Source organism: Dendrobates tinctorius, unplaced genomic scaffold (genome assembly GCF_039654945.1).
Source record: "Dendrobates tinctorius isolate UK_male_01 unplaced genomic scaffold, ASM3965494v1 ptg000140l, whole genome shotgun sequence".
Lineage (NCBI taxonomy): Eukaryota > Metazoa > Chordata > Amphibia > Anura > Dendrobatidae > Dendrobates > Dendrobates tinctorius.
Window position 1 is genome coordinate 4,535,974 of NW_027361808.1, and position 26,413 is coordinate 4,562,386.

Here is a 26,413-nt window from a genome sequence, read left to right on the forward strand (position 1 = left end):
AAAAGTAGAAAAAAGGAAATGTTTTTGAAGCGTACACCAGTATACACTGTTGGGGTATTTTTAAATCTTCATATATATTTCTGTCTCAGTAAGACAGGCCAGACTCTCCGCAAGAGGAAACGAGATGGATAAAAGTACAGACATAAAGTCGAGTGATTGCAGAAATTTAGGAGTTACTAATCACAGGCAAAACTACCGGGAGAATTCTCAGAGGCGATGCTGACCCTCAATTACTTTGTGTGGAGACAGCTAAAACAGTTCTTTGTGAAGAGAGGGTTGCTGTATCGCAGTACCGTTGATCCCATCACCGTAACTTATCTCCATCAAATTTTGATCACAGGGAGAGATGTAGACATGGTCCTCACTGCCTATCATGATCTGTCAGGTAACTTTGGAGTGCAAAAGACAAAAGCCACAGGCTGTAGGCGATTCTATTGGATTGGCATGAGAGGGCACATTTAAAAATGTGGGCAGGAATGTCACACGTCTGTGAGTAGGAAAACTGTGAAAGCTGATGATAAACCACCACTGCATCTCATTGTGAGTCGATGTCCATAAGAAATGGAAGCCATTGATCATCTGAAGCTAGAGCCTGGCCAGCAGGACAGGGCATAGCTATGTCTTAACCATCATCTATCAGTTCACCAAATTTGTAGTGGCAGTCCCAGGGAAGGATTTGACATCCCAGACTACACAGCGAAGGAGCAGGGAGAGGTAAATATTGCAAATGCTGGGGCCCTGCCCAAGCAAGGGGGGCCCACTCGTGGGTGTCGGTACTGGCACTGGGTCCCTCATAGTACGCCGATGTGTCTGACGGCGGGTGTGCACCCCCACCGTCAGAGACACTTGATTGCACTATGAGGGACCCTGTGCCAATGCCGGTGCCCAAGAGTGGGCCCACCCACCTGTCTAGGGCAAAGGCACTCGCACGGTTGAGTGCGCTAGGTGATGACCCCAGCCATGGGGGGGGGGGCGGCAGCCCAGTTAGGGAGGTTTAAAAAATGGCATATGTTGATGTTGGACATTCAGCAGCTGCAAATGGAGGAATTGGAGAAGTCCGAGGAAGAGGAGGACAAAAGCGAGCCATTTTTCTGGCAACCTATGTGTCATCAGGGGAAGGTCGAACAAAATCCTTTGAAAGCCAAGCATGGTTCATTTTAATGAAGGTTAGATCATCAACATTTTGGGTCGACAGACGGGTCCTTTTGTCTGTCAGGATTGAGCCAGCAGCACTGAAGACACTTTCCGATAGCACTCTAGCAGCAGGGCAAGCGAGCTCCTGTATGGCATACTGTGCCAATTCATTCCAGGCGTCCAGTTTAGAGGACCAATAGTCAAAGGGCAATGACCTGTGAGGGAGAACATCAATATGGGATGAGAAGTAGTTTGTAACCATAGTTGACAACTGCTGTGTCATGTCACTTTCAATCGATGCAGTATTACCAGTCGTGTGAGCGGGACTTGAAAAATCAGTCCACAACATGGTCATGAAACCCCTGTCTCCAATGCCACTTCTGATGTATGCACCACGAACACCTCTTCCATGTTGCCTCCTACGGCTCGTTGGAGAACCATCACCACTGCTGTGTGCTGGGAATGCCTCAAACAAACGGTTTACCAGAGTTGCTTGTTTGTTAGCCAATATTAGGTCAAGGTTCTCCTGTGGCATGATGTTTTGGAATTTGCCTTTATAGCATGGATCCAGGATGCTGGCCAACCAGTAGTCGTCATCGTTCATCATTTTGGCAATGCGGGGGTCCCTTTTTAGGATCTGCAAGGCATAATCTGACATGTGGGCCAATGTTCCAGGTGTCAATGATGCTCCACCCAGCACTCGCAGTGCACTTTCTGGCAAATCCACATCCCACAAGTCATGCACAAACCCTGTACCTGACCTTGCCATGCCAACATTTTCTCTTGCCCCACGAGAAGCATCCTCCTCCCGTAAATAATCATCCCCATCATCATCCTCCTCCTCCTCTTCCTCTTCTTCCTCCACCTCGTCCAGGAGATGTCCAGGAGCAGACAATGGCTGACTGTCATCAAGGCTTCCCTCCTTCTCTTTCTCATCCTCCTCGGCTGCTCCTTAATGTGAGTCAAAGTTTGCATGAGCAGATGCATAAGTGGGATGCTCATGCTTATGATGGTGTCATCTGCGCTTACCAGTCATGTGCATTCCTCAAAACACTGAAGGACTTTACAGAGGTCTTTCAGCTTCGACCACTGCACACCCGACAACTCCATGTCTGCCCTCAAAGTGCCTGCCCATGTATCCTCCCACAAATGCATTACAGCCTGCCTCTGTTTGCACAGCCTCTCAACCATGTGCAGGGTGGAGTTCCACCTTGTTGCAACGTCGATAATTAGGCGGTGCTTGGGAAGTCAGAGCAATCGCTGCAGCTTCTGCATACGACTGGAGTGCATGGGCGATCGGCGGATGTGCGAGCAAAGTATTCGGACCTTCTGGAGCAGGCCTGTTAACTCTGGATAATTATTGAGGAAGCACTGCACCACCAGATTCAAGGTGTGAGCCAGGCAAGGTATGTGTCGGAGTTTTGAAAGGGCTATGGCTGCCTCAAAATTCCAGCCGTTATCACTAACTACTTTGCCTGCCTCAAGATGTAGACTGCCCAGCCATGACTCAGTTTGTCGCTGCAAGTAGTCGGCCAGTACCTCCGCGGTGTGTCTGTTGTCGCCCAAACACATCATCTTCAACAGAGCCTGCTGACGCTTACCACTAGCTGTTCAATAGTGGGACACCGAGTGTGCAACACTGGCAGCTGCGGATGGAGTGCTCGTGCGACTGCGCTCTGTGGACGAGCTTTCGCTTCTGGAGGAGGAGGGTCGAACGCCTACAGTCAACTGTTTCCTATACCGTGGGCTTGGTAGCACTGTACCACCGCCGCTGTCCCCTGTGGACCCTGCATCCACCACATTAACCCAGTGCGCAGTGATGGACACGTAACGGCCATGGCCATGCCTACTGGACCATGCATCTGTTGTGAGGTGCACCTTTCCACTCACTGATTGCTTGAGTTCAAGGACAATACGGTCTTTCACATGAAGGTGGAGGGCTGGGATGGCTTTGCGAGAAAAGAAGTGCCGACTGGGTAGGTCATAGCGTGGTACTGCGTAGGTCATTTGTTCGTGGAAAGCTTCGCTTTCAACCAACCGGTAGGGCATCATCTCTAATGAGATTAGTTTGGCAATGTGGGCGTTCAAACCCAGTGTACGCGGATGAGAGGATGAGTACTTTCTTGTCCTACTCATAGTCTCTGGTAGGGTGAGCTGGACTTTAGAGCTGCATATGGTGGAACTAGCGGTGGAAATGGCGGACTGAGAGAGGGTTGATGATGGTGATGGAGTTGGTGTTCTTTCTGATGGCCTAGATTCAGTGTTTCGTAGCAATAACATTGTGATTCCCTGACTGCTTTGGCCTTGCGACGACACCTCAACATTTGCTGCTGGTGGTGTGCTAACCGGTGGGTTTACAGTGGGGGAAACAATGTAGCATTGCTTACTAAGTTCATTGGTTGCACATGTGGTACGTAAGGTTTGGTAGTCCGTCCACGCTTGCAAGTGCATGGTGGTTAAATGTCTTAGCATGCAACTGGTATTCAAATTTCTCAGATTTTTCCCTCGGCTAAAGGTCTTTGCGCACTTCTTACAGATAACCTTTGCCTGATCATTAGGATTTTGTTCAAAAAAGTGCCACACTGCACTCTTCCTACTATGGAAGACATTTTGAGGCCTTGCATGCTGTGCTAATTTGACCGTCTGGCCTAGAGGTCCTGCATCTCTTTTGGTTTTTGTAACCCGTTTTTGGACTGCTCCGGGCCTGCCAGATAACAGCTGTTGCGATGTTGATGCCTGCTGCAGATGCTCCTCCTCCTCTTCTGAGCTATTGGCAGCGGCACCCTCTTCCCCCAATGGATGCCAATGTAGGTCAACAACTGGGTCATCCATCACCTCCTCTTCAATGTCATGTGCACCTTCCTGTGTGTCACCATGTAAGGTGGTATAGTATGTGGGAAGGGGCACCTGAGTTTCATCAGGGTCAATTTCTGGCTCAGTACACTGCGAGGACAATGTAGTGCTCTGAGTGAATGTACCAGCAGATAAATCTAGCAGTGGCTGTGCATCAGTGCACTCCATGTCAGATTCTTCTTGGACTGGGTAATTCACGATTTGACTTGATAACCCAGGCATGGTATGTGAAAAGAGTTCCATGGAGTAATCTGTGGTGTGGCCTGCCACATCCTTTACTTTTGGTAGGGGTGAAGGACACAAGGAAAGGTGTGGTTCCTGACCATGAGCCTCCAATGAAGACTCAGTGCTTTTCTTTTTTGAAAGTTCAGAAGAGGAGGCGATAGAGCTGGAGGCTGTGTCCGCAATGTAAGCCAAAACTTGTTCCTGAAGCTCTGGCTTTAAAATCGGTTTACCTACTCCCAGAAAAGGGAGCCTTCAAGGCCTTGTGGAGGCAGATGATGATGCAGGCTCAACACCTCCTGCATTAGGTGCTATTGTGCTTTTGCCACTACCAGCAGATCCACCACCAACACCATCATTACCAGCTGGCAACCCCCGCCCACTTCCACGGCCTCTTCCAACACACTTCCTCATTTTTGGGAAAATGTACCCAAAATACCACCAGCAATATGGTACTGTAAAACAAGGTACAAGGTGTATATAGTATTGAGGAGAATTTGAATCTCCCTACAGACTTGAGGACACTGAACTATTATCTCAGACCCAGTGTAGATTACGCCTCAATATAACAGGCTAAAATTGGATGGTGTATAAAATGTCTATATAGGACTGGGGAGAATTTGAAACTCCCTACAGACTTGAGGACACTGAACTATTATCTCAGGCCCAGTATAGATTACACCTCAATATAACAGGCTGAAATTGGATGGTGTATAAAATGTCTGTATAGGACTGGGGAGAATTTGAATCTCCCTAGAGATTTTAGTAAGCTGACAATGATGCTCTCAGTCCCAAGTATGGCAGCAGGCAGCCTAATAAGCAGGACTGCTGCACACAAAGTGTGGAAAAATGAACGCTTGGTAACAGAGCAAAAAAGAGGATGAAAAGTATTTTTGCTTTTAAAAAAGCAGTTTGCACAGCAGTGTTAAAAAAGCAATGCAGCTATCAGGGAGCCTTATAAGGCAGCCTAATAACCAACAGAGGTGATGCACAAAAAATATAGCCTCCCCTGTCACTTCACACTAACTGTTGTGTTGTACAGTGAAAATTGCTACCAGCAGAAGCAGTTTTTTCGTTCTTCTTCCCTGCCTAACGCTCTCCGTACAGAATCAGCAGCAGCAGCAGCAGCTCTCCCTATGCTAAGATCGGCATAAGTAAGATGGCGGTCGGCGTGCACGCCCTTTTATAGCCCTTGTGACGCCACACAAAGCAAGCCAATCATTTGCATGCCCTTCTCAAAGATTGTGGTTACCGCTGTCCATGTCATCGCGTTGCCCACAGTATGCGTCCTCCATCATTGGCTGAAAAAGGGCGCTGGAAGCATCTTTTGAAACGCAACTTTGGCGCCATGGTCGCCGACCTCACGCTGTGGTCGAGTTTCGTTTCATGAAACCCGACTTTTGCGAAAGTCGGCGACTTTTGAAATTGACCGGCCCGTTTCGCTCAACTCTACTGTCTAGTATTAATAACCATATCATGTGTCAAAGTTGTCGTCTGTGTGAATAAGGGCAGACAAGAACCGGGTCCCAACCACTGGACACCAATCAGGGGAAGCCTTTAAATACAATTTCCAGCTCAGGAGAGGGAGGCCACACCCCAGCTTGCACAGAATGCAAAAATACAAAGAAAAAACACAAAAATTGAGCTTGGTTTGAGTTGGTACACATGCAGCATATAAATGCATGTTCACATGGCCAAAAAGCATACAAAACCTACAAAAGACAAAATGAAAAAAACCTGCTATAACTAAATAAGTAAAAATCAAAAGTGCATTTAAATCATACAGAGTTCTTAGTAATACTGTATTTGATCAAACATAGCATAAAAGCCATCCCACCATCAACAAGGTGACACTGTGGTCGGGGCGGTCCTACACTGTCTAGTATTAATAACCTTATCATGTCTCAAAGTTGACGTCTGTATGAATAAGGGTTTTTTTCATTTTGTCTTTTGAAGTTTGCCAAAGACCATAAGGATTGGTCCATAGAGGAGTGAAGTAAGGTAATCTTCTCTGATGAGTCTAATTTTCAGCGTTGCCCAACACCTGGTTGTCTAATGGTTAGACGGAGACCTGGATAGGCGTACAAGCCACAGTGTCTTGCACCGACTGTGAAGTTTAGTGGAGGATTGGTGATGATCTGGCAATGGTACAGCAAGGCTGGAATTGGGCAGGTTAATCTTTGCAAAGAACGTATAAATCAAGCCGCATACAAGGTTATCCTGGAAAAACAGTTGATTCTTACTACTCAGGCAATGTTCCCCATCTCTGAGGACTGGTTTTTCCAGCAGGACAATGTGTCATGCCACACAGATAGGTCAATCAATGTGTGGATGAAGGACCACCACATCAAGTCCCTGTCATGGCCAGACCAATCTCCAGACCTGAACCCCATTGAAAACCTCTGGAATGTAATCAAGTGGAAGATGGATAGTCACAAGCCATCAAAGAACTGCTTATATTTTTGTACCAGGAGTGGCATAAGGTCACGCAAAAGCAATGTGAAAGATTGGTAGAAAGCATGCAAAGCTATGATTAAAAATCATGGTTATTCCACAAAATATTAATTTCTGAACTCTTCTCGAGTTAAAACATTAGTTTTGCTGTTCTAAATGATTATGAACTTGTTTTTTGAACATTATGTGAAGTCTGCAAGCACTGCATTTTTTTGCTATTTTGACCATTTCTCATTTTCTGAAAATAAATACAAATTTAGTGCTTGGAAATTCGAAGACATGTTGTCAGTAGTTTATATAATGAAAGAGAAATTTACATTTTAGTCAAAAATATACCTATAAAGAGAAAAATCAGACAAACTAAAAATTTTGCAGTGGTCTCTCAATTTTTGCCAGAGCTGTAGTTAAACCCATCATTTTAATGACACTACTTTAAAAATTGTTTTTCTTTTTAAATATTTTTATTAATTTTTTAATATAAACCAAGAGTTGGGAATAGGAAAAGGAACAATGAGGTATGGGGAAAGGAAAGGGAAAGGGATACAATAAAAACTAGAGAACCAAAATAATACAATAAGTCATCCATAATAAAGCACATAAATGTAATTAAATGAGTACGCTATTTTGAAAGGACAAGTAAATTAAAGTTATTTCTGTTATTTGAAAATCTACCAGGAAGGAGGTCAAGGAGTATAGAATCTATCAATCCAAATCTTCCATTTTTTTCAAGAATCTTTTAATACCACTGTTATTTACAGCGAATCTCCACTCCAAAAAGCGTGTTGGTGAATTTGTTCTACAATGTCTTCAAATTTAGGAAGATCTGACTTATTCCATCAAAGCGCTAACATATATTTGACATCAAGAAATATGTGAATGATGATGATTTTAACCTGAGGGTCAATTATTTCCATGTCAAGGGAAAAAAGAGCTCTGTGTGGTGTGATCACAAAATTATCAGTGAATGAATTAATATAATGAGAAACTTTTGACCATAGAAGTTTTACCTTCGGACAACTCCATAAAATATGATATAATTTACCTTGGTGGCCGCATTTCCTCCAACATGTTGGGGAATAATCCGGAAATATATGTGCTAATCTGATTGGAGTATAATACCACCTGTTAATTACTTTAAAATAACACTCATGTAGAGCTAATGAAATAATGGACTTGTAAGTGGTTTTTATAGCATTGTCCCAATTTTCAGCCCAAAAGGATTCTTTGAGATCAGATTCTCACCTCTTTAAGTAAACGTTTTTGAAACCAACATCATCTTTATTAAAAATTCCATAGATGCTGTTTAGGTGTGGAACCTGCAGAGGTGGTCTGTAATTTCTTTCACCAGCTGAAAAGGAGCAACGCTACTTACCATTGTAATAACTCCGGCTTTTTTTTTTAATGTAGCGACTTAAAAGTGTGGGGAAACTTCTTATGATGGAAGATCTGGTGATTATCTTCTATCAGTCTAACCTCATGTAGACAAACAAGCTCCGCATTAGAAAGATTAATTTCCTTCCAAATAGAAAATCTTTTGTTCGGGCTATTAACCCCTTCACTACCAAGGGTGGTTTGCACATTAACTCCCGGGCCAATTTTTACAATTCTGACCACTGTCCCTTTATGAGGTAATAACTCTGAAAAACTTCCATGGATCCCGGTGATTCTGGCAATGTTTTCTTGTGACATATTGTACTTCATGTTAGTGATAAAATTTCATTCAAATATCTTGCGTTTATTTGTGAAAAAAATGGAAATTTGGCGAAAATTTTTAAAATTTCGCAATTTTCTAATTTTGTATTTTTATGCTCTTAAATCACAGAGATATGGCACACAAAAAACTTAATAAGTAACTTTTCCCATATGTCTACTTTACATGAGCACAATTTTGGAACCAAAAATTTTTTTTGTTAGGAAGTTATAAGGGTTAAAATTTGACCAGCGATTTCTCATTTTTGCAACACTATTTTATTTTTACGGACCACATCACATTTGAAGCCACTTTGAGGGGTCTATATGATAGAAAATACCCAAAAGTGACACCATTCTAAAAACTGCACCCCTTAAGGTGCTCAAAACCACATCCAAGAAGTTTATTAACCCTTCAGGTGCGTCGCAGGAATTTTTTTTGAATATTTTTAAAAAAATGAACATTTAACTTTTTTTCGCAAAAAAAATAATTCAGGTTCAATTTTTTTTATTTTACCAAGGGTAACAGTTATTGTGCAATTTGTCCTGAGTACACTGTTACCTGATATGTGGGGGGGGACCACTGTTTCGGCGCATGGCAGAGTTCAGAAGGGAAGGAGCGCCGTTTGACTTTTTCAATGCAAGATTGGCTGGAATTCAGATCGGACTCCATGTCACGTTTGGAGAGCCCCTGATGTACCTAAACAGTGGAAACCCCCCACAAGTGACCCCATTTTGGAAACTAGACCCCCCAAGGAACTTATCTAGATGTGTGGTGAGAACTTTGAACCCACAAGAGCGTCACAAAAGTTTATAACGTACAGCGGTACAATTAAAAAATCATATTTTTTCCACAAAAATGATCTTTTCACCCCCAATTATTATTTTCCCAAGGGTAACAGGACCCTAAAAGTTATTGTACAATTTGTCCTGAGTACACTGATACCCCATATGTGGGTGTAAACGACTATTTGGGCGCATGGCAGAGCTCAGAAGGGAAGCAGCGCCATTTGACTTTTTTGGCTGGAATTGAGATCGGACACCATGTCGCAATTGGAAAGCCCCTTATGTACCAAAACAGTGGAAACCCCCCACAAATGACACCATTTTGGAAACTAGACCCCCCAAGCAACTTATCTAGATGTGTGGTGAGAACATTGAACCCCCAAGGGCTTCACAGAAGTTTATAACTGTCACGCTCGCGCCTTGACTGAATGGCGCGAACCGGGGGGTTGTGGCCCCACTGTGCCACAAACCAGACTACCCTGGAAGAGGCGTGACTACGACAGCTACCTCGGTCTTCACTGGAGCCTCTGATGGTGAGGTCAGGCTTGTGCGGCAGGTAGCTGTTGGGTGCCACTCCAGGGTAGTGTACCAAGCCGTGCCTGCTTGCCCAGTGTCTCAGCCTACCTGTTAGTCACACCTGTCCAAGTGACTTGTCCCCGAGTGGGATCAGCAGCCACAGCCAGACACCACCCTGGAGTGGCACCCGACAGCTACCTGCCGCACAAGCCTGACCTCACCATCAGAGGCTCCAGTGAAGACCGAGGTAGCTGTCGTAGTCACGCCCCTTCCAGGGTAGTCTGGTTTGTGGCACAGTGGGGCCACAACCCCCCGGTTCGTGCCATTCAGTCAAGGCGCAAGCGTGACAGTTAGGCTTGTGCGGCAGGTAGCTGTCGGGTGCCACTCCAGGGTGGAGTCTGGCTGTGGCTGCTGATCCCACTCGGGGACAAGTCACTTGGACAGGTGTGACTAACAGGCAGGCTGAGACACTGGGCAAGCAGGCACGGCTTGGTACACTGGCAGGCAGGCACGGCTTGGAGACACTGGGCAAGCGGGCACGACTTGGAGACACTGGGCAAGCGGGCATGGCTTGGAGACACTGGGCAAGCGGGCACAGCTGGGAGACACTGGGCAAGCGGGCACAGCTGGGAGACACTGGGCAAGCGGGCACAGCTTGGAGACACTGGGCAAGCGGGCACGGCTTGGAGACACAGAGCAGGTAGATGATGGCTTGAGACACAGGACAGGCGGGCGTGGTATGAGAAGGGACAGGTAAGGACCTGTTCACACAGCAGGTGTAGGCAGGAAGGAGTGGTGTATGTTGGAACAGTATTTGGACCTGTTCACACAGGAGGTGTAGGCAGGATGGAGTGGTGTATGTTGGAACAGTATTTGGACCTGTTCACACAGGAGGTGCAGGTACGGATATAGGCTGGAGTGTGGAGTAGGCAGAGCTGCAGAGCAGGCTGTGCTGCATGGGGGCCATACAGGCAGAGCGGCTAGGGAGCCGAACAGACAGAGCAGCTAGGGAGCCGAACAGGCAGAGCGGCTAGGGAGCCGAACAGACAAGGCACTGGGAACAAGACTCAAGGGCCAGAATATTCTGCCTCCTGGCAGGCGGACAGAGAAGTACTAGGCAAGGTACCAAGACACAGGAATACGCAGTAAGAGCCTTCAGAGAAGGCAAGACATAGGACAGGGCCTGGCTAGCTCAGCAGCAAGGAGCTAACTGAGTTTAGACATTGCACAGGCCATGTTTCAGTGGGAGTGGCGAAACTAAATAGTCAAGGGCTCTTGATGATTGGAAAGGGACATATTACACAGGTGCACCCTGACTGCATAAGAACCAGAGAGTTCAGGCGCCACCCCCCTATACACACAGTCTGGAAACATGGAGAGCAGAGGCACAGAGCTGACAACAGACAGAATTCACAGCATGGCTTGAAGCAGAAAGTAAGTTGGTGTGCGGGGGATGGGAGGCCATGCAGTGATGCCAGCAGGGTTGTTACAATAACGTACAGCCGTACAATTAAAAAATCATATTTTTTCCACAAAAATGACCTTTTCACCCTCAATTCTTATTTTTCCAAGGGTAACAGAACCGTAAAAGTTATTGTGCAATTTGTCCTGAGTACGCTGATACCCCATATGTGGGGGTAAACCACTATTTGGGCGCATGGCAGAGCTCGGAAGGGAAGTAGCACCATTTGACATTTTTGGCTGGAATTGAGATCGGACACCATGTCGCGTTTGGAAAGCCCCTGATGTACCAAAACAGTGAAAACCCCCCACAATTGACACCATTTTGGAAACTAGACCCCCATGGAACTTATCCAGATGTGTGGTGAGCACTTTGAACCCCCCAGTGCTTCACAGAAGTTTATTACACCCGGGCATGAAAATAAAAAAATCATATTTTTTCCATAAACATGATCTTTTAGTCACCGATTTTTTTATTTTCCCAAGGGTACCAGGAGAAATTGGACCCCAAAAGTTGTTGTCCAATTTGTCCTGAGTACGCTGATACCCCATATGTGGGAGAAAACTACTGTATGGGCACACGTCGGGGCTCGGAAGGGAAGTAGTGACGTTTTGAAATGCAGACTTTGATGGAATGGTCTGCGGGTGTCATGTTGCCTATGGAGAGCCCCTAATGTACCTAAACAGTGGAAACCCCCCACAAATGACCCCATTTTGGAAATTAGACCCCCTAAGGAACTTATCTAGATGTGTGGTGAGCACTTTGAACCCCCAAGTGCTTCACAGAAGTTTATAATGCCCGGGCGTGAAAATAAAAAAATCATTTTTTTCCACAAAAATGATATTTTTGCCCCCAATTTTTTATTTTCCTAAGGGTAACAGGAGAAATTGGACCCCAAAAGTTGTTTTGCAATTTGTTCTGGATAGGCTGATACCCCATATGTGGGGGTAAACCACTGTTTAGGCGCATGGCAGAGCTTGGAAGGGAAGGAGCACCATTTGACTTTTTCAATGCAGAATTGGCTGGAATTGAGATCAGATGCCATGTTGCATTTGGAGAGCCCCTGATGTGCCCAAACAGTGGAAACCCCCCAATTATAACTCCAACCCTAACCCCAACACACCCCTAACCCTAATCTCAGCCCTAGCCCTAACCCTAACCCTAACGGGAAAATGGAAATAAATACATTTTCTTTTAATTTTATTATTTTTCCCTAAGGGGGTGATAACGGGGGGTTTGATTTACTATTTATGGTAGTTTTTATATTTGGCAGCTGTCACACGCTAAAAGACGCTTTATATTGTAAAAATAGTTTTTGCATCACCACATTTTGAGAGCTCTAATTTTTCCGTATGTTGACCCACCGAGTCATGTGAGGTCTTATTTTTTGCGGGACGAGTTGACGTTTTTATTAGTATCATGTTCGGGCACGTGACATTTTTTGATCACTTTTTATTCTGATTTTTGGGACGCAGAATGAACAAAAACCAGCGTTTCATGAATTTCTTTTGGGGGGTGCGTTTACACTGTTCTGCGTGCAGTAAAATTGATAAAGCCGTTTTATTCTTCAAGTCGGTACGGTTACAGCGATACCTCATTTATGTCTTTTTTTATGTTTTGGCGCTTTTATGCAATGAAAACAATTTTATATAAAAAATAATTATTTTTGCATCGCTTTATTCTGTGAGCTATAACTTTTTTACTTTTTCGCTGATGATGCTGTGTAGCAGCTCGTTTTTTGCGGGACAAGATGACGTTTTCAGCGGTACCATGGATATTTATATGCATCTTTTTGATCGCACGTTATTGCACTTTTTGTTTGGCAGTATGATAATAAATCATTATTTTTTGCTTCATTTTTTATTTTTATTTTTAAGGGGTTCGCTAAAGGGGTTAACTAATCGGACAGTTTTATAGGGCGGGTCGTTACGGACGCGGCAATACCAAATATGTGTACTTTTATTGTTTTTTTTTTACTTCCATGAAATTAATTTATTTGGGAATATTTTTTTTTTTAATTTATTTAGCGAGTTTTTTAAAATTATTTTTACACTTTTTTTTTTTTAAACTTTACTACATTGTCCCAGGTGGGACATCACTGTCCTGTGACAGATTGCTGTGACAGATCAGTGATCTGTCACAGGCATAGACGCAGACTTCCTCATGCCTGCACTTTGCAGGCACTGAGGAAGCCAGCTCCCTGCAGGCCCCCGAAAGTCCCCGTTGCCATATTGGATCGGGGACCTGCAGGGAAAGAGACCCCCGCAGCAGCGCTGCACATTGCACTGCTGTGGGGGGCTCAGGGAAGCACAGAGGGAGCCCCCTCCCTGACGATGCTTCCCTTTAACCCCCGGTACACCGCGATCGTGTTTGATTGCGGTGTGCAAGGGGTTAACGTGTCGGGGCAGTCTGTGTCCGCCCCTGACACATTGTGCCAGGTGTCAGCTGTGATAATCAGCTGACACCCGGCCGCGATCAGCGACGCTCACCACGTGGGCGCCGCTGATCGCGCTAGATGTAATATTCCGTCCATGGGACTTAGGGCCCAGGTCACATGGACGGAATATTACCTCCAATGTAGGAAAGGGGTTAAGGCCCTGAACGTTGTATGAAAGAAACTTCATTGGTCTTTAAGTAAAAACAAAAACAGAATCAAGCAGGGAATAGTTAACCTCACTATAACCTCACTATAACCTCACAAAAGAGAAGAAAAAATGAAAAAAAAAATTCAAAATTTGTGAACCTTGTGAACCTCCTATTTAGATTTGGAAAAAGGGACCCTTTTAATCTTTGTCCTTGAGTGCCATCTCCTCAAAGAGGTTGTTAATAAATCTAGGACCATCTTGGGGCGAACTGATTTGGTAGTTTTTACTATTATACCAAACCATTAGTTTCATAGGAAACCCCCACCTACATGGGATGTGATGTGCAATTCTCTCAGTTTAGATGTTGTTTCTCTATAACTTCTTCTTAAGTCCATTGTGGCCTTCAAAAAGTTTGAAAATAATTTAATATTATTAAATTGCTCTGGAAAGAACCCTCTTTCTCTGATGATTTTAAGGATCTTTTCTTTCGTCTCAAAAAAGTGTAACCTGAGGATGCCATCTCTAGGTTTATCCTCAGGAATTTCCTGAGGATGTGGGAGACGATGTATGTGATCTATACTCAAGTCTAAATCAGTATGGTTCGGGATCAGTTGTTTAAACAAATTTTTAGAGTAACCCAATAGATCTGTCTGAAGAAAACTTTCAGGTATACCTCTCAATTTCAAATTATTTCTTTTATTCCGATCCTCAAGATCAGTTAGTTTATTCTTGAGCGATAGAATTTCGGTTTGGAGAGAAGCATTCTGTTTAGCAAGAGAAGAGGTATCATTTTCTATAAGGGTAATTCATTTCTCGTTTCTTTCAAATCTCAGGTTAAAACTGGTACAAGTTTCTAGGAGGGTTTTGTTTTGTATCTTGAATCCTATCCTCATAGATTCACTAAAAGACTTAAAAAGAGTGGCAAGAAAACCCTCAGTAGTTTGCCTGTTGGAATTAATGTAATCATCTAAATTAATTAATTAATCTAAATTAAATTAATTAAATTAAATTAATTAATTAATCTAAATTAATTAAGTCCCCGAAGGAGGGGTCCAAGTTTTCTTCCTGACTGACCTAACCTTTTCTTTTAAAGGATATGGACATGTCCATTTCCTCAGGTGTAGGAGTATTCCATATTGGTGGTTTGAACCCCCTTTATTACTTCCTTTTTGGGGGAGAATGCTAGATTGAGAATTGTAGGGTACAGATTTCTGGTTACCCCCCTTTAACAGTTTTGCTATATGAAGGGATTTGGGAAGGTCTTCCAGACATTGAATTTTGCTCCCCCTTCCTATGAGCAGATCTGGATTTTTCAGGGCTATGCTGATTTGACATATCCTCACTTGATCTTTACTGAGTATTGTTGTAATGTTTAACACCTGTTCTTTTGCCTGACAACTCAATTTTGGATAGAATATCTCCAAAATGAGTTTAAGCAAAATAAGGTGTATAATTAAAGTATCAGGAGATAATACAGTACTTTAAATATGAGATATCTTGTAACTTATAGAATAACCAAAGGAAGTGAAAGAAACACAATATATAATCTTAAAATGGCAGATATTATTAATAATAATTATAATAATAATCTTTATATAGCTCCAACATATTCCGCAGCACATTACAGTTTAACAGTTTCAAAACACAAGTCATAAGTAACAACGTTAACAATACAATAATTAAAGCAAAATAAGATGACCCTGCTCGTTAGAGCTTACAATCTACAATGAGGTGGTGGAGATACAAAGTACAGGTGTGTATTTACAATGGTGTATTTAGAATGATGGCCCAGCCATCTTGAGGGAGTGAGTGATGGATGGAGATAGCCCATTAACTACACATGCACACTAATACATAAAATGGCTTTGATTAGCGACCGTAATAGGCCGCTCTGAACAAATGTGTTTTGAGGGAGCCCCTGAAGCTATGCAAATTGTGGATAGTTCTAATTTCTTGGGGTAGAGCATTCCAGAGGATTGGCGCAGCGCGGGAGAAGTCTTGGAGTCGGGAGTGGGAGGTACAGATTAGTGCAGAAGTTAGTTGACAGTCGTTTGCAGAGGGCAGCGGTCGGTTAGGCCGATAGACAGAAATGAGGGAGGAGATGTAGGGGGTGCTGCATTGTGGAGAGCTTTATGGGTGAGATCAAGTACTATGAATTGGATCCTATAATGAATGGGCAGCCAATGTAAGGACTGGCGAGGAGCGGACGTGTCTGATTACCGATTAGCTAGATCGATGACCCTGGCTGCTGCATTAAGTATGGACTGGAGAGGGGATAGTCAAGTAATGGGGGGGGGCAATTAATAGAGCGTTGCAGTAGTCCAGGCGGGAGTGGATCAATGCTGCAGTGATGGTTTTTGTTGTTTCCATGGTGAGAAAAGAGGCAGATTCTAGAGATGTTCTTTAGGTGTAAGCGGCAGGAGTGGGCAAGAGATTGTATATGGGATGTGAAGGAGAGGTTGGTGTCAAACATAACACCCAGACAGCGTGCCTGCTGCCGGGGTGTTATTGTGGTGCCATCCACGGAGAGGGAAATGTCAGATTTAGGGAGGTTAGTAGACGGCGGGAGCAGAAGTAGTTCAGTATTGGAGAGGTTGAGTTTCAGATAGAGAGCGGACATGATGTTAGAGACTGAGGACAGACAGTCACTGGCATTCTGTAGTACAGCGAGGGTAAGGTCGGGGGATGACGTATAGAGTTGTGTGTCATCAGCATAAAGATGGTACTGAAAGCCAAATCTGCTGATGGTCTGTCCAATTGGGGCCGTGTAGAGAGAGAAGAGAAGGGGGCAAAGGACTGAGCCCTGAGGTACCCCGACAGCAAGAGGAAGAGGAGATGACGTGGAGCCAGAGAATAAAACACTGAAGGAGCGGTCAATAAGATAGGATGAGAACCAGGAGAGAGCAGTGTCCTTAATGCCTAGTGACTGGAACCTACAGAGTAGGAGATGGTGGTCAACAGTGCCGAAAGCCGCAGATAGGTCAAGAAGAATGAGCAGAGAGTGGTCACGGTTACGTTTTGCTGTCAGAAGGTCATTGGTCACTTTGATGAGTGCAGTTTCAGTCGAATGTAGGGGGCGGAAGCCGGACTGTGAAGGGTCTAGAAGGGAGTGAGTGGAGAGGTAACGGGTAAGGCAGGAGTAAACTAGGCGCTCCAAAAGTTTAGAGATGAAGGGCAGTTTGGAGACTGGTCTGTAGTTGTTTGTGCAGGATGGGTCGAGATATAGCTTTACCCAAGGAGATATATATAAGGTGCTTATCATTAGAATATATTCCAAACAATAAAAGTAAAAAACAAAAATAATTACACTTGTAAAGGATCGGAATACAAATTCTATTTGCAGTTGTAAAATAAATGTCCCCCAGACCTGCGCACAGGTACAGTATGTCCGTTGTTGCAATGATAAGTCATTGAAAGATCAGATAGATTATTTAGTAGCTCTCAGGAAAAATACACACACAAAAAAAAGAGAAACAAGAAAAGATAGATGAAGATCTCCACCGTGTACATGTCTCAAGTCTCTTCTGCTGTATTGCAAAATGCCTTTATATTAGAAAAGGCGCTGTTACAAACCTTTTCCCTGATGAGACCAAAAAGTCCCTGTAAAAAAAAAGGATAAGGCAGATGGCCGTGAAGATAGGTTTCCCTTAATCCTCCCTCACTCAGAGGTCAAGTCTGCTTGTTAACCTCTTTGCGACCGCCCACAGTAGATAAACGTTGGCGCTTGCTGGGCTTTGTGCAGCGCAGACGTTTATCTACTGTCGGGGATCCCGGTGCACAATGCATGCTGGGACCCCCGACGTCATCGAGACCTGATTGGTTCAGGTCCTGATGACGTCGCGTCACAGCAGCCAATGAGAGAGCTCGCTGGGAAAGCTGCTTGTTTCCCGGCGATCTCCCTCATTATAACGCGACTTCTCCTCTGAGCTCATGCTGACAGATGAGCAGAGGTGAAGCAGCGTTACAGTGTGACTAGATCGCTGCCTGGCACAGCTGATCGCTGCCTGGCACAGCTGTGTCAGGCAGCGATCTTGTCACACAGTAACGCTGCTTCTCCTCTGATCATCTGTCAGTGTGAGATCAGAGGAGAAGTGGCGTTACTATGTGCCGGGCAGCGATCTTGTCACATAGTAACGCTGCTTCTCCTCTGATCATCTGCCAGTGTGAGATCAGAGGAGAAGTGGCGTTACTATGAGTCAAAAATACAAAAAATAAAAAACACAAAAATAAAAAAAAAGTAAAGAAAAAAAAAGCAGGTAGGCAGGCTAGGGCTATGTCTAGGGTTAGGGCTAGGGTTAGGGTTAGGGTTAGGGCTAGGGTTAGGGTTAGGGTTAGGGTTAGGGCTAGGGTTAGGGCTAGGGTTAGGGCTAGGGTTAGGGTTAGGGTTAGGGCTAGGGTTAGGGCTAGGGTTAGGGGTGTGTTGGGGTTAGGGTTGGAATTCGAATTGGGGGTTTCCACTGTTTAGGTACATCAGGGGCTCTGTAAATGCAATATGACGCCCACAGACCATTCCATCAAAGTCTGCATTCCAAAACGTCACTACTTCCCTTCCGATCCCCACCGTGTGCCCAAACAGTAGTTTTCTTCCACATATGGGGTACCAGTGTACTCAGGACAAATTGGACAACAACTTTTGGGGTCCAATTTCTCCTGTTACCCTTGTGAAAATAAAAAATTGGGGGCTAAAAGATCATGTTTGTGGAACAAAAATGATTTTTTATTTTTATGGCTCTACGTTATAAACTTCTGTGAAGCACTTGGGGGTTCAAAGTGCTCACGACACATCTAGATAAGTTCTTTAAGGGGTCTAGTTTCCAAAATGGGGTCACTTGTGGGGGTTTCCACTGTTTAGGCACATTAGGGGCTCTCCAAATGCGACATGGCGTCCTATCTCAATTCCAGCCAATTCTGCATTGAAAAAGTCAAACGGCACTCCTTCCTTTCTGAGCTCTGCCGTGTGCTCAAACAGTGGTTTATCCCCACATACGGGGTATCGGCATATTTGGGAGAAATTGCACAAAAAATTTTGTGGTTCATTTTCTGTTTTTACACTTGTGAAAATAAAAAAAATGGTTCTGAAGTAAAATGTTTGTGAAAAAAAGTTAAATGTTTATTTTTTCCTTCCACATTCCATTCATTCATGTGAAGCACCTGAAGGGTTAATAAACTTCTTGAATGTGGTTTTGAGTACATTGAGAGGTGCAGTTTTTAGAATGGTGTCATTTTTGGGTATTTTCTGTCATATTGACCCCCCAAACTCACTTCAAATGTGAGGTGGTCCCTAAAAAAAAGGTGTTGTAAATTTTGTTGTAAAAATGAGAAATCGCTGGTCAACTTTTAACCCTTATAACTTCCTAAAAAAAAAAAATTATGTTTCCAAAATTGTGCAGATGTAAAGTAGACATGTGGGAAATGTTATTTATTAACTATTTTGTGCGATATCTCTCTCTGATTTAAGGGCATAAAAATTAAAAGTTTGAAAATTGCAAAATTTTCAACATTTTTGCCAAATTTCGATTTTTTAACATATAAGCGCAGTTCATATCTAAGAAATTTTACCACTATCCTGAAGTACAATATGTCATGAGAAAACAATGTCAGAATCAGCAGGATCCGTTGAAGCGTTCTAGAGTTATGGCCTCATAAATTGACACTGGTCAGAATTGAAAAAATTGGCCTGGTCACGAAGGCAAAAACAGGCTCAGGCGCGAAAGGGTTAATGGAGCGTCTGTGGAGATGAGCACCGTCACCGGAATCAATGTACCCGCTTCTCTCCTGGGGTAACTTTCAAAACAGCGTTGTGCCCCTATTTAAATTGACTATGACAAAGCAAAATGGGTCAGGTAACCAAGCCTGTGACCTCCGCAAATGAAATTCACCTGCACCTGCCTCCAAAGTATTAAGTCAAAATGTATATAAAGAGGCACAAGACCCGGCACTAGCCGAGACCCCAGAGAACATGAATCGGTTGGTTTTTACCGACCCCGCTTTTGCGATCGCCGTTATTAACCCTATAACAGTGACCGCAAAAAAAAGCCGTGATTATGCATTAAATTTCTCTTTCCTCTGATGTGATCGCACAATTCTGCGTTGAAAAAGTCAAACGGCGCTCCATCCCTTGCGAGCTCTGCCGTGTGCTGAAAAAGTGGTTTACCCCCACATATGGGGTATCGGCATATTTAGGAGAAATTGTACAACAAATTTTGTGGTTGATTTTCTCTTTTAGCACTTGTGAAAATAAAAAAATTGGTTCTGAAGTAAATTTTTTGCAAAAAAAAGTTAAATGTTAATTTTTTCCTTCCACATTGCTTTAGTTCCCTGTGAAGCACTTAAAGGGTTAATAAACTTCTTGAATGTGGTTTTGAGCACCTTGAGGTGTCTAGTTTTTAGAATGGTGTCACTTTGGGGTATTTTCTGTCATGTACACCCCTCAAAATGACTTTAAATATGACGTGGCCCCTAAAAAAAATGGTGTTGTAAATTTTGTTGTAAAAATTAGAAATCGCTGGTCAACTTTTAACCCTTATAACTTCCTAACAAAAAAAAATTTGCTTCCAAAATTGTGCTGATGTAAAGTAGACATGTGGGAAATGTTATTTATTAAGAAATTTGTGTGACATATCTCTCTGATTTAAGGGCATAAAAATTTAAAATTTTAAAATTGCAAAATTTTCAAAATTTTCGCCATATTTCCGTTTTTTTCATAAATAAACACAAGACTTATCGAAGAAATTTTCCCACTAGCATGAAGTACAATATGTCACGGAAAAACAGTCTCAGAATCAGTGGGATCCATTAAAGTGTTCCAGAGTTATAACCTCATAAAGGGACAGTGGTCAGAATTGTAAAAATTGGCCCGGTCATTAAGCTGCAAACTGGCTCTGTTGCTAAGGGGTTAAAGAATGTCACCAGGGGTTGTACTCTGTTTTTATTTAGGTACATGGGAAAAATGGCAGCAATGTAAATGTAGGCGAACAAAACAGGTATTTCTTGTAGTGAAGAAACCTCAAGTGCAGATGTCAGCACACCTGCGCTAGCCTAGAAACATTTGTCCCAACAGAGAGAGTTTTTGTCATTTAACGTGGTTAATAATGTGGGAAATTTTTACATCTTACCTTTGTTTCTACAGTGTAATATTTTACAGGCACTTTGCCATTTAGACACAGCAATTCATTTGTGTGTGATCCACCTTAAATAAATAAGCAGAGAAATACAAAGAATACACATGATTCATAGACATCGATTTATCATATTTGTGAATGTATCAGGCAATAATGCTCAAGGGGGTTGTAAATCTCATCTCTTATACAGCACTGTGTATAATCCCTGTCAATGTTGTCGTAATTAATATTTATTAAAACCATGTCTTCATTCACAAGGCCAAATAAATGATTCGTGTATGTGTATTATACGCTATTAAATATAAGAAATGGATTATTTTCTTATCCTTTGTTCTGAAGTGATCCATCACTGTTTCTGAATTAAGTGAAAACTGTGCTTCAAGAAAAAGCTGTTAAAATAATAAAGCTTAAATATCCTTCCAATAAATGTACGCAACATAATTTCCTAAGTAAATTAAGTCAATAATTGTGCTATGTATCTCTTACTAGAAAAAGTGGATTTTGTAGAGGATTTGCTACAATGAGGTCGTTGTCACATTGGAGGAACACGTAAATGTCATCTTTTTATTCCAATTAACAGGTGTACAAAACATGACTGGCAGAAAATATTTAACCTCTTTCCAACACCCACCATATTTGATTGGTACATATCAAGTGCAGGTATATGGAGTGAGCTCAGGAGCTGAGCCCACAACATATCTAGCAGATGCCTTCTGTAGTACACAGCCAGCATCTGCCTGTAAAAGCAGCATTTGGAGCTGATCTTAGATTATTGCTGTTAACTCAATCTTTGACAGCAGTATTTAAGGCACATTCTGGGGGAATATTGGTCCCTCTCATAATGCGAATGAGGGATGCCGATATCTTAACATGGCGGTCAGATGCCTGCTGAAGGCCCTTGTGGCTGCCATGTTGGTTCTATACAGACTGTAGAACAAACTATAAGACAGTTGCGGTTTCAAATCCCCTAAGTGGGCCATCAAATAAAGTGAAAAATAAAAAAAGAAATGTGAAATATATATTAGAATGGCTTGCAAAACTATTTACAACATTGGCTTTTTACCTTTTTTTCACATTACAACCTGTGTTTAAATATTTTTTAGTCCGATTTTTGTGTGATGCATCAGAACTACATAGTCTAAGTTAGTAAAGAGAAATGACAAAAATATTGGCACAAATTTAGTTTATGGGACAAAGTGAAAGAAAACTGGTATAGACATATGTATTAACCCTTTTTACCACAACAAACCAGCTAAAGGAGGTCTACCCACCAAAACTCTCAGCTAATGCAAAGAAGGCATTAATCAGAGAGTGAGCACAGAGACCAAAGGTAACCCTAAAGGAGCTGCAGAGTTCCCAAGCAGAGAATGAAGTATCTGTCCATATGACCATAATAAGCCATACACTCCATAGATTTGGCCTTTATGAAAGAGTGGGCAAAAAAAGTCTTTACTTACACACAAAAACTGAAACACGCATTTTGAGTTTGCCACAAGACCAAAAGTGAACTTTTTGGCCACCAAAGTAAAGTGCTATGTCAATACAATACAGCTCATAACCCCAAAGAACACAATCCCCACAGTGAAACATGGTGGTAGCAGCATCATGCTATGAGGATGTTTTTCAGCAACATGAACAGGGAAAATGGTCCGAGTCGAGGGGAAGATGGATGGTGCAAATTACAGGGATATTCTTGAGCAAAACCTGCTTCAGTCTGTCAGTGATTTGAGACTGGGACGGAGGTTCATCGTCCAACAAGAAAATGACCCAAAGCATACTGCTAAAGCAAATCTCAAGCGGTTTAAGGGGAAACATGTAAATGTTTTAGAGTGACGTATTCAAAGCCCAGACCTTAATCCACTTTGAAATTTGTGATCAGACTTGAAGATTGCTGTTCACTAGAGGAAATCTACCTTGAAGGATCTGGAATCCCAGTGTCCAGATGTAGAAAGCTTGTAGATATTTATCCAAAGCAAATTCCAGCTGTAATGACTGCAAAAGTAGGCTCTACAATGTACTGACCTGAACAGATGCAAGCTGCAGTGATTGCAAAACATGTATAAAAAAGGCACAGACACTTGCACTCCTCCCATTGACCTGCAGGTGTTCTCAACCAGTTCTACTCGCCCATTCAAATTGTAGGCTTGCAGCCCAGGAGAGACATGTTTGTCCATTATTGTAGGTTTTTTAACCCGAAAGTGGCATGTACAGTTGGATATGGAATGGTTATGAGAAGTGTCACCTTGCCGTCGCTGACGGGCACACATGAATTGGCCAATTTATGCGCTAAGAATCTTCGCCTTTTTTGTAAGTACATCTTGCTGAGGGACAAAGCATTTGGAAGTTAATTCCATTGACATTATATGTCTTGGCATTCACAGGGTGCTGCTGTGCCTTTTTTTTATGCATGTTTTGCAGTCACTGCAGCTTGCACCTATTCACACTTAGGAGGTGCTGGTGAGGTTTTTTGTATAGATAGATAGATAGATAGATAGATAGATAGATAGATAGATAGATAGATAGGGACTCATCATTTATGCCCTGAAACATTACAGAAAGTGGATTCACCACCTGCAACTTGACAAGATGGAAGTTTAATTGGCAAACTAATTGATGGATTACTGAGAGCTTATATTTGACACTCAATCAACAATGGATATTTGCCTTTTTGATGAAGGAGGAGCTATACATTAAGCATGACATGCATTAGAGGAGGATGACAATGACCATTATGGTGATGATGACACTGACCAGATACAACATAAGGCTAAGTTCACACTGGACATTTTTTTTTTTTTTAATGCTAATTTTCTGTTGCGTTTTACAGTTCAGCAATCTCCTACATATGAAACCCATTTATTTTTGTGATTTTTCCAAGTTTACCATCTTGCCTTGGTCATCTAAGGATTGCAGTTTGGATTAGTACAGTTAAATTAAATTAGTGATGTGTACAAACTAAACAATGTCCAACACAAGTGTGAGATTGCACAATGCCTGTGGCCAACTAAGGTGCGAGATTTGACAATGCCTGTACAACCCAATGGCTGACCAAAGTGTGAAAGTTAAGCTCAAGTCACTGCCAATGTCTTAGGTAAACAAATTCCAGACCAATTCATCTCCCTCAGCTGCTACATTTGTATGTGTATTTTTTTATGAACATATGTCTTGTATTGGTGACCTGTGTTCTTGCTTCTGTGGTGGAAGCAAAGATGAACTTTGGGATACAGAAAAATTTAGCAAAAAACGTAGCAAAAACCGCACTGAAAACGCACCAAAACACTCACTTTTGACTCTACTTCTTTTCTGCCAATAGTGCAAGTTTTGCTGAAGAAAAAAAATGCACCAAATGCTTAGGGTGAACTTAGCCTAAAGGTGTTACTGATTTTGTTTTTTTCAGAGTTTGCTGAGGGCCTAAGAATTGTCAGTGGACAATGTGAAAAAGATTTCCCACATACGAGAACCCTGCATGTACGACTAGCCACCACCACTACCAGACAAGTGCTGTAGTTTCTTCTACACAAGCTGCATGTGCTGCTATAACAGCTCCAAATCTGACAGCAGTGAAACCTGACTTGGTCTAAGACAATCTTTTTGATGCATGTCTCCTGTGCTGTGTATCACCGAGGCCAGCAACCTCCTCTGATGATGATCTCAACTCTTCATCACTGTATACTAGGATTCATCCAATAGATTAACATCATTATCATCATCATCATTATGCATAATTTGATTGTCAGGTATGTCTGTGTCTGAAATGGCTAGAACTCCTTGCCTCTCAGCCTGATTCTGATCCTGAGGGTTGTCTTGGTTTAGAATGATACTACTACTACTTCTACCACCGCAGACAGTGTCCTGACCACCTCGTCTTGCAGAGTCAGCTACACAGATTGACATTAGAATCATGTTCAAAGATCAAGTAAGACACCTCATGGTACTCTAAGTCCAAGAAGGTAAGTCCATTTGCTTTAGAAAAAAGGTGCGTTGGATTCTTTGCTGGCTCTAAAGTAATTCAAAAAAATTATTTAAAGATTCATCACTCCATTAAATAACTTATTTTCATTCAAACATATTAATAATACAGGTACATTTTGATTTTTCACCTGTCAAGCGAAAATGCTCTTAAACCCTGCTGTTATGTTCGGTCAAAAATGACCGTTGTTGAACTTTGATATTTTTAAAAAAATTCATTATGCGGTTCTGAAACTTGTGGTTACTTCTATTTTCCTAATTTGAGGGGTTCGTTCTAAGGGTACTTTTTTTTTGGGTTTAGTTTTTGCGCCACATTTTTTTTATACTTGTACTGTTTTGGTCAAAAATGACCGAATAGCATTTTATGCTAATTTCAGCCATTTTTTGAGTAAAACAAACGAGTTATAATTTCTTTTGAGACTACTTATTGCAGCTACTATTGTTTATGAAGTAAACAGTTGCTTTAGGTGCAAATTTACACATGCTTTCAGTACAAACCATACGCATTGGCGTTCAGTACAGTTCTGTGCAATTTTTTTTCTCTGTATGTTATTTACCCTGCTTTTCCTCTAAAAATAAATAAGTTCAGTTGTCACCATTGCATATTGTAAAAGAAAAGAGTTTTTTTTATTTTCCTTGTGTTGGTTCTATGTGCAAAGCAGACCTGAAAAGCTAATGAGTCATGTCTGCCAAATGTTTGTTTTCTTCTCTGCTATCTCAGCATTCCAGGGGGTGGTGTCTCTTTTCTTATCTTATCAGTAAGTAAGCAGTTCAGCCAGCCATTTCAGTCTCAGTTTTGTTGGAGAGAATATCTGGAGACATCTGAGCCTTGAATGCAAATCTGTACAGGTATGAGGCTTATAAACTTGTGTATTATTGTTGTCCTGAATGTAAACAATAGAATTATGTGAAGATTTACTGAAAAAAATGGATTTTTTTTTTATTTTTCTTATTATTTTTACTATTATTTTCAAAATGTTTGCACGCATTTTATACTATAGTTAATTTTAGTTATAGTTAGTTATAGTTGTTATAGTAGAAGCAGTTGTTTTAGTTAGTTAAGCTCAAATTTGTAATTTCTGTGCAGAATTCAATAAGCCCTTGTAACCTTTATAAACACAAAATAAATAAAAAATTGAGTTTTTTACGTATTTCTTTTATAATGACCAACCATGTTCACATACAGTATAATAATGCAACAGGTATTCAAAAAATTTTTTTTAAGTAGCTAAAACAGCATTTTAATAGGTCCGATCAAAAATGACCGGAGCAGTACAAGTGTATAGTGGAAACGAACAGAATAGCAGTGTTTTAATCATGATCTATGATTGAGAGTAACTAACAAATAAAGTAGCACTCTATAGCGCTATAGCGTGCAAACATGAAATATACTGTATGTCATTTGAATTGCATTACTGCTCTAGAAAATAGGAAAAATTGAGAATACTTAGCGCATAAATTGGTCAATTCCTATGTACCCAGCAGCCATGATAAAGCAATTTTCTCTGCTGGGAGCTATCCTAATGTAATTTATCTCATGGTCTGATTGCCTACAATTATATGAGAAGATAAGATTAAAGCTGTCAGAGGCTGAGGGGTGGAGTGCTCAGTCAAAAAGCCTA